Raw genomic sequence first — 10,373 nt, 5'->3', positions numbered from 1 at the left:
AAGCTAATTCTGATCCAGAGAAGATTCAGGAAGATCAGACAGAATCCATTAAAACAGCATTTTTGAGGATGTAGAGAAAAGAGGGCAACCCTGGGTGTAGCGCCCCTATAATAGTGAAGACAAGAGCTAAAACCTGGGTGATACTCAATGTCAGCAAGCTTTGGTTTACAAACATGTGCTCCAGAAAGAAAGGTAAAAAAAAACCCTTGCTGTGGCTACAGCAGTAGGTAAGGAACCCCAGGGATCAACCCAGACTACAGTGTTACAGTCACCACAGCTGGTATTCTAATTCAAGAGGAAGAGGGAAATGACTACCACTGATACCTTCATTAAACAAGAACAACAAACTTACATAGATAAAATTTAATGGCCTAAATATCTTAGATTTTTAATAAAGTAAAAAAAGTTAAAATTCCTGTGTGAGAACCCAAAAGAGTATCAGTGCATAATTTAGTCCTTAGAGGTAATATCTTACTTGTTTTATGTTTCAAAGGCTTACCAACACTTTAATTTGGTCTGAACTCCTTTGTCTACCAATTTAAAAGGCAAAGGAAGTTCAGTTCTTTCCCAAAGAAGCTGAGGTTTTAATTAACGACACATTATTTACCAGATTTCAGAGCCACAAATGCACACTGGGTAAGGGTTTTGGTTTTTTTTTGAAAGGTTAGCATGTTCTCAAGGATGTGTAGCAGCCTTCCCTGACTGTTCTGTTTTAGTCTGGATTGTAAAACTGCATCTTGACTCAACATGCTTTGGTAGGAAAAAACTGTTAGTTCTTCAATAATATTGAACAAAGGATGAGGTTAGAAAAAGGGGGAAAAAACAAAACAGAAAACGTACCATCTGTTCAGTGGTCATGAAGTAGCCAGCACAGCATTTTTCTTATTCCTGCACAACATCACTCTGAGGTGGTGCTGACACCTCCAGATGCAACTCGAAGAGAAACTAGCAAAGATCTGAGTTGTTAAACGGCTGGGGAGAATTTGATATAACGCCCTATGGTTGACAGTCTGTGTGCTATCCACCAGGCTACACAGCATCCCCTTATTTAGAGATTTGTAACAGAGATGATAAAAATTTGTTTACTGACATTAAGAAAAATTAATAAATGCAACTGAATGATCACGTTAATTGTAATACCACCCTTTTCTGATGGAAAAGTCACCTATTAAAAATTGGCTAAGGATACAGGTACCTTGGCAAAAGGAAAACAGGGCAGCAGAGCATGAGATGGTTAGATAGCATCACTGACTCAATGAACATGAACTTGAACAAATGCTGGGGGACAGTGGAGGACAGGGGAGCCTGGTATGCTGCAGTCCATGGGGGTCAAAAAGTCAGACACAACTTAGCAACTGAACAACAACACAGGTACCTTTGGGCTTCCCTGATGGCTAAGTGGAAAAGAATCTGCTTGCCAGTGCAGGAGATGGAGGTTTGATCCCTTGGTAGGAAAGACCCGGAAAGGAGAAAATGGCAACCCACTCCAGTATTCTTGCCTAGACAAGCCCATGACGGAGGAGTCCATGGGGCTCACAAAAGAGTCAGGCACAACTTAGCGACTAAATAACAACAACAGATACCTCTCATGGAGTCGCTATGATGCAGAAGGCCTGGAGAAAGGAGGGAGAAGGTAAGAACAGCCTGCATGGGAGCCTAGGAAGATTATCCACCAGAGTTTGAGGAAAGGGAATTCTTTCAATTTCTTTCAGTCAGTTAGTTCAGTCACTCAGCTGTGTCTGACTCTTTGCCACCCCATGGACGCACCCCATGGACACCACGGCATGCAACATGCCAGGCCTCTCTGTCCATCACCAACACCTGGAGCTTGCTCAAACTTATGTCCACTGAGTCAGTGATCCCATCCAACCATCTCATCCTCTGTCGTCCCTGTCTCCTCCTGCCTTCAATCTTTCCCAGCAACAGAGTCTTTTCAAATGAGTCCGTTCTTCACATCAGGTGACCAAAATATTGGAGTTTCAGCTTCAGCATCAGTCCTTCCAATGAATACTAAGGACTGATTTCCTTTAGGATGGACTGGTTGGATCTCCTTACAGTCCAGGGGACTCTCAAGAGTCTTCTCCAACACCATAGTTCAAAGGCATCAATTCTTTGGTGCTCAGCTTTCTTTAGAGTCCAACTCTCACATCCATACATGACTACTGGAAAAACCATAGCTTTGATGAGAAGGACATTTGTTGGTAAAGTAATGTCTCTGCTTTTTAATACGCTCTCTAGGTTGGACAAAGCTTTTCTTCCAAGAAGAAAGCGTCTTTTTATTTCATGGCTGCAGTCACCATCTGCAGTGATTTTGGAGCCCCCCAAAATAAAATCTCTCACTGTTTCCATTGTTTCCCCATCTATGTGCCATGAAGTGATGGGCCTGGATGCCATGAACTTAGTTTTCTGAATGTTGAGTTTTAAGCCAAAGTTTTCACTCTCCTTTTCACTTTCATCAAGAGGTTCTTTAGTTCTTCACTTTCTGCCACAAGGGTGGTATCGTCTGTGTATCTGAGGTTGTTGATACTTATCCTGGCAATCTTGATTCCAGCTTGTGCTTCATCCAGCCCAGCATTTCTCATGATGTACTCTGCATATAAGTTAAATAAGCAGGGTGACGAAATACAGCCTTGACATACTCCTTTCCCAATTTGGAACCAGTCTGTTGTCCCACGTCAATTCTAACTGTTGCTTCCTGACCTGCATACAGATTTCTCAGGAGGCAGGTAAGATGTTCTGGTATTCCCATCTCTTGTAGAATTTTCCACAGTTTGCTGTGTTCCACACAACCAAAGGCTTTGATGTAGTCAATAAAGCAGAAGTAGATGTTTTTCTGGAACTCTCTTGCTTTTTCCGTATCCAGTGGATGTTGGCAATTTGATCTCTGGTTCCTCTGCCTTTTCTAAATCCAGTTTGAACATCTGGAAGTTCATGGTTCGTGTACTGTTGAAGCCTGGCTTGGAGAATTTTGAGCATTACTTTGCTAGCATGTGAGATGAGTGCAATTATGTGGTAGTTTGAACATTCTTTGGCATTGTCTTTCTTTGGGATTGGAAAAAAAACTGACATTTTCCAGTCCTGTGGCCACTGCTGAGTTTTCCAAGTTTGTTGGCATATTGAGTGCAGCACTTTCACAGCATCATCTTTTAGGATTTGAAATAGCTCAACTGGAATTCTATCACCTCCACCAGCTTTGTTCGTAGTGATGCTTCCTAAGGCCCACTTGACTTCGCATTCCAGGATGTCTGGCTCTAGGTGAGTGATCACACCATAGTGGTTATCTGGGTCATGTGTATAATTTTATGTGTAATTCTTCTGTGTATTGTTGCCACCTCTTCTTAATATTTTCTGCTTCTGTTAGGTCCATACCATTTCTGTCCTTTATTGTGCCCATCTTTGCATGAAATTTTCCCTTGGTATCCCTAATTTTCTTGAAGAGATCTCTAGTCTTTCCCATCTATTGTTTTCCTCTATTTCTTTGCATTGATCACTGAGGAAGGCTTTCTTATCTCTTCTTACTACTCTTTGGAACTCTGCATTCAAATGAGTATATATTTCCCTTTTCTCCTTTGCCTTTAGCTTCTCTTCTCTTCACAGCTATTTGTAAGGCCTCCTCAGACAACCATTTTGCCTTTTTGCATTTCTTTTCCTTGGGGATGGTCTTGATCCCTGCCTCCTGTACAATGTTATGAACCTCTGTCCATAGTTCTTTAGGCACTCGACCAGATCTAATCTCTTGAATCTGTTTCTCACTTCCACTGTATAATCATAAGGCATTTGATTTAGGTCATACCTGAATGGCCCAGTGGTTTTCCCTACTTTCTTCATTTTACGTCTGAATTTTGCAATAAGGGGTTCATGATCTGAGCCACAGTCAGCTTCCAGTCTTGTTTTTGCTGACTGTATAGAGCTTCTCCTTCTTTGGCTGCAAAGAATATAATCCATCTGATTTCGGTCTTGACCATGTGGTGATGTCCACGTGTAGAGTCTTCTCTTGTGTTGTTGGAAGAGGGTGCTTGCTGTGACCAGTGCATTCTCTTGGCAAAAGTCTATTAGCCTTTGCCCTTCTTCAATTTGTACTCCAAGGCCAAATTTGCCTGTTACTCCAGGTATCTCTTGACTTCCTACTTTTGTATTCCAGTCCCCTATAATGATAAGGACATCTCTTTTGGGTGTTAGCTCTAGAAGGTCTTGTAAGTCTTCATAGAACCGTTCAACTTCAGCTTCTTCAGCGTTACTGGTCGGGGCATAGACTTAGATTACTGTGATATTGAATGGTTTGCCTTGGAAACGAACAGAAATCATTCTGTCATTTTTGAGATTGCATCCAAGTACTGCATTTCGGACTCTTTTGTTGACTATGAGGGCTACTCCATTTCTTCTAAGGGATTCTTGTCCACAGTAGTAGATATAACGGTTATCTGAGTTAAATTCACCCATTCCAGTCCATTTTAGTTTGCTGATTCCTAAAATGCTGATGTTCACTCTTGCCATCTCCTGTTTGACCACCTCCAATTTACCTTGATTCATGAACCTAACATTCCAGGTTCTTACGCAATATTGTTCTTTACAGCATCGGACCTTGCTTCCATCACCAGTCACATCCACAACTGGGTGGTGGTGTTGTTTTGGCTCCATCTCTTCATTCTTTCTGGAGTTATTTCTCCACTGATCTCCAGTAGCATATTGGGCACCTACCAACCTGGGGAGTTCATCTTTCAGTGTCCTATCTTTTTGCCTTTTCATACTGTTCATGGGGTTCCCAAGGCAAGAATACTGAAGTGGTTTGCCATTCCCTTCTCCAAAGGACCAGATTTTGTCAGAACTCTCCACCATGACCCATCCATCTTGAATGGCCCTACCCGGCAAGGCTCATAGTTTCATTGAATTAGACAAGGCTGTGGTCCGTGAGATCAGATTGGTTAGTTTTCTTTGATTGTGGTTTTCATTCTGTCTGCCCTCTGATGGTTAAGGATAAGAGGCTTATAGAAGCTTCCTGATGGGAGAGACTGACTGAGGCAGAAACTGGGTCTTGTTTTGATGGGCGGGACCATGTTCAGTAAATCTTTAATCCAATATTCTGTTGATGGGTGGGGCTGTGTTCCCTCCCTCTTGTTTGACTTGAGGCCAAACTATGGTGGAGGTAATGAAGATATTGGTGACCTCCTGCAAAAAGTCCCCTGCAAGCACTGCTTCAGTCAGTGCCCCTGACCCTGCAGCAGGCCACTGCTGACCCATATCTCTGCCAGAGACTCCTGGACACTCACAGGCAAGTCTGGGTCAGTCTCCTGTGGGGTCACTGCTCCTTTCTTCTGGGTCTTGGTGCATACAAGTTTCTGTTTGTGCCCTCCAAGAGCCTGTGTCCCCAGTCCTGTGTAAGTTCTAGTAGTTCTATGGTGGGATTAATGGTGACCTCCTTCATGAGGGCTTATGCCATACCCAGGTCTGCTGCATCCAGAGCCCCTGCCCCTGCGGCAGGCCACTGCTGACCTGTACCTTTGCAGGAGACACTCAAACACTCATAGGCAGGTCTGACTCAGTCTCTGTGGGGTCTCCTGGTGCACACAAGGTTTTGTTTGAGCCCTCCGGGCGTCTCTGGTAGGTATGGCATTTGATTCTAAATGCAATTTCGCCTTTCCTATTGTCTTGTTGGTGCTTCTCCTTTGCCCTTGGATGTGGGGTATCTTTTTTTGGCGGGATCCAACATTCTCCTGTCGACAGTTGTTCAGCAGCGAGGTGTAAGTTTGGAGTTCTCACAGGAGAAGATGAGCGCACGTTCTTCTACTCCGCCACCTTTCAGAAACCAATTCCTTTGGCCTGTTATTATACTAGTCAAGAAATCACGCAGAAGCCTAGGGTGAGCTCCTTAAAATTTCCAGAAACCAGCAATCTGTTTTGTCTTTCTTTACAGCAAAATAAATAGAGAAGTGTAGGAGTTCTTTCAGGTAACATTTAGGTTTATGGATCAGTATTTTTGCTTGGAAGAAGACTACTGTGCTTGCTCTTAAGCATTGACCACTTGAAACCAGAGTGCCTAATGTTAACCTGGCTCCTGGGCAGGCTGAGTCTAACTGTTAGTGAACCCGTGACTTCTGTAAACCACGTCCAAACTTCCTTCTTACCTCGATCTCAGAAGACAGTCTGATGGCCTGATCTGGGGCCAAAGTCAACAAAGTAGTACAGAAAAGCCCTGTTCTTTTTCATTGCACCTCCCCTGATCCTAAGATGTCCTATTCTGTACTTATTTTTTAATACCAATAATTTTGGCCATAATATTAATAGCCATCATTTATCCAGAACCTACTGTATGCCAGGTATTATGTTGTTATTGCATTAATTTAATCATCACCAAGGAGTGTCCTTGAAGTAAGTATTAGTGTTGTCAGTCACTCAGTCATGTCCAACTCTTTGTGACCCCATGGACCATAACCCACCAGGCTCCTCCGTCCATGGAATTTTCCAGGCAAGAATACTGGAGTGCGTTGCCATTTTCTTCTCCAGGGGATCTTCCCAACCCAGTGATCGAACCTGAGTCTCCTGCATAGGTAGGCGGATTCTTTACCACTGAGCCACCAGGGAAGCCCTGTTTTTAAAGTAAGCAACCGTAAAAATTCTCAACTCCTACGGAATCACTTAGATTTAGGAATAGTCAAGTTTATAGAATAAGAGTTTATCTTTGAAATACAGATATTCCTCGACTGCCAACAGAGATTCCTCGACTTACCATGGGGTTATATCCCGATAAATGTAAGTTGAATATATTGTGTGTTGAAAATACATTGAATACACCTAACCTACTGAACATCAGAGCTTCGCCTCATTCACCTTAAACATGGTCAGAACAGTTACATTAGCCCACAGTTGGGCAAAACCATCTACACAAAGTTTAATTTATAATAAAGTGTTGACTAGCTCATGTATATGAATATTGTACTGAAAGTCAAAAACAGAATGGCTATGTGGAGACAGAATGGTTATTAACGTATGTTGGTTGTTTACTGTCGTGATCGTGAAGGCAGCTGCTCCTACTAAGTATCATGAGATTATACCATGTAACGCTAGCCTGAAAAAAAGATCAAGCTTCAAAATCTGAAGTATGATTTCTACTGAATGCATATCGCACTACCATTAAGTTAAAAAATCATTAAGTTGAATCACTATAAGTCAGGGACCATCTACAGCAGCATCGTTAATACCATATCTTTCTTCTTTAAATACAGCAATGTTATTAATAACATTTCTTTTTTAACTTTATAACTTCCTGAAATATTGGATCCATTTACTTGTTTTTCCTGAACATTGTATATGTTCATTTTTGCTGATTTATATAGAACAACTTCTTTTTCATTCAGTATCATTCTTAAGATTGTTTAATATCCTGCAACTTCATGAGACCTGTGGACTAGAGTGAAGTTTATAAAAACTGAAATCGCAGCATTCTCCAGTATTTGCAAAATAGGAGGAGGGATACAGTGTGGTTGTGTGAGTTCCATGATTGATTTTGCACTTGTATGATGGGCTTCCCTGGTGGCTCAGATGGTAAAGAATCTGCCTACAATGTGGGAGACCTAGGTTCGATCCCTGGGTTGGAAAGATCCCCTGGAGGAGGGCATGGCAACTGACTCCAGTATTCTTCCTGGAGAATCCCCATGGACAGAGGAGCCTGGCGGGCTACAGTCCATGGAGTTGCAAAGAGTCGGACACAACTGAGCAACAAAGCATATGATTTACTCTGATCACCAAAAACATTTAAAAAAATTGTCATTGCTTCAAATTCATCTCCAGATGCTTAAAAATTATTTGGTCACAGTCCCTCTAGAATTGCTAATCCAATCTATCATCTAAGGGCATGAAAAAGAAAATATAATGGGAAGATACATATTTGTAGCAAAATAAAATGTTCTAAATAAAGTCAGTTTCTTTGTTTTTATTAACATTTTCCATAAAAACTCTTTTAACTTGCAGGGAAAAAACTCTGCATTTCACTGCCTTCTGTGCATTTAACTCTAGGCAACCATCTCACAAAGGTAAACAACTAACCATCAAGAGAACTAGATAAGAGACTAGGGTCAGTGAAAATATTTATTGAGAAGCTTATACTAAGTAACGAGGATCCAGAAATGAATAAGATCCAGTACCTCACTCAATAGCTTATATAAGCCCAGCACAAATCCATCCAACAACTTGAGAAAAATTCATTATGAAAAATAATGTATTTTTAAGTGCTCACTTGGATTCCACTAAATGTGCCCTCTGTGCTTTCTTTGTAAATCTTTATCAAAAATATTTTGAAAATAAAAGAATATAGAAAATTATGAAGTATAAAATCAGAACTTTCAAACACTATTATGTATCACAATCAAGAACCAAAATTATGTCATTATTTATATTCTTAAAACTAATGCTATTGCTCAGATTTTTGTGTTGATTTCCAGCGTTGGAGCATTTTAAAACTCTTCAAGAGATTGATTTCTTAACAGATTTCTTCTTTCTGCCTTCATTATTTTATGCCCTGTTGAGCTAGTTAAGTTCCAAAGGTTAATATTATTCAAAGTTATTGTTGAGTCTCTGAAATAATTTACCTAAAACATTTCTGAAGACAAACAGTCCACAAGACATAAGCATTACATTAATAGCTGTTCTTTTACAGAACAAAACCTTGTTAGTTAACATTTCTTATTTCAGGTTCCTAGATGGAACCCAGAAACATCCATGAAGTTGCCTTTGCTCGGGCCCAGGAGTCAGCTCCAACACAACTGATACTGTGTGCCTAGTATTGTTTTTCTTGTTGACTGACTGACTGTATTTCATTTTCCTAATGACCATGGGATAGCAAAGAACATTTCGTCATATGTAGAGACTTTTAACACTGGATAGAGGTTTTCTAAGCCTTCTAAAAATAAAGACTAGTCTAGAGTAGCGTCATATTTTTAATGCCCCGAGTTTATTACACAACTCAGTTATAAATACTGCCAATGAATCTCTGTTTCAAAACTGTTATCTTTCAGTCTCCAAATGAGGGCAAACTGTACTTCACAATGTAACTGTTTTATGGAAGGGGGAGAAAAGAAATTCTTTCTGATTTCAGCTCCACGAGCATATTTTGTCTCTAGTTCTTATAGCAGTGTTATGCAAGAGTGTGAGCCTTTTTAATGCTTTGGGGTTTTTGGTTTGAGGGTGTGTAGGAAGGCAACAGCAATGTGTGAAGCTTAAATTTCTTGGACAAGAAACTTCACTGTATTACAAAATTCTGGGAGTTGTGGCGAATACAATTTAACTGAGAAGTTTTGTGATCTCCTCATCAAATTGTTATTGCTGTTGTTGATCAGTCACTAAGTTGTGTTTGCCTCTTTGCAACTCCATGGACTGTAGCCCACCAGGCCCCTCTGTCCATGGATTTCCCAGGCAAGAATACTGGAGTGGATTGTTATTTTCTTCTCCAGGGGAGCTTCCCAACCCAGGGATCAAATCTGTTGTGGTCTCCTGCTTGGCAGGCATAGTCTTCACCACTGAGGCAACTGAGAAGTGCTCTCATCAAATTAAACCAGGGTTTTTTTCGTTTCATGTTTCTTTTTCTTTATCAGTATCTTAGGGACAGCCTTACATGTGGTACAATTGCAGGAGGCTTCCTCCTTATCCAAATTCCTGCTCTCCTGGGACTCAGTTCAGGGGATGCCTGAAAGCCCATAATCCTTTGTCCATTCCATGCATTCTTTTGTCCCTGTTACAATGTTAATATCTCCACACTGGTTGATACATTAAGTCTTATCAGGCAGCTGGTACACTTTGGGAGTCTTTTACTAGGAGTTTGGAGCCCTGAATTCATTGATAAAATCTTTTGGTTTTTTTCCCCTTGCAGACAGATAAAAAACAAGACTGAGTTAGCTTATAATGTAGAGTGGAAGATGTAATTCTAGGGATATTAAGACACCTTTGCTTACAGCTGACCCTATGTTTCACTGAAGTGATTGTTTAATTGACAATGCACTTCCAAGATATTTAGCATTGGGAAAATTCATGTAGTCACACAGCAAGTAAGTATCTGTCTAAATTCCCTGTCTGGGACTTCTCTGGTGGTCCAGTGGTTAGGAATCTGCCTTGCAATGCAGGGTACACGGGTTCGAACCCTGGTTGGGTAATGAAGATCTTACATGCTGCAGGACAACCCGGCCTGTGGGCACAACTAGACAGTCCAGGCTCTGCAACAATCTGGCACAATGTAACAAAGATCCCGTCCGTGTGCCACACCTAGGATGTGATGCAGCCAAATAAATAAGTACTTTATAAATTCCAAAATATATATATAAATTTCCTGCATAGAACAGTTTTGCAGAATGCAACTATAGTAGCCAGTCTCAAAGAGTGCCCCCCTG

This window comes from Giraffa tippelskirchi, chromosome 1, assembly GCF_054371585.1.
Source record: "Giraffa tippelskirchi isolate mGirTip1 chromosome 1, T2T-mGirTip1v1.2.pri, whole genome shotgun sequence".
NCBI classification, from domain to species: Eukaryota; Metazoa; Chordata; class Mammalia; order Artiodactyla; family Giraffidae; genus Giraffa; species Giraffa tippelskirchi.
The sequence above is the reverse complement of the archived record's forward strand: the minus strand, read 5'-3'. Positions refer to the sequence as shown.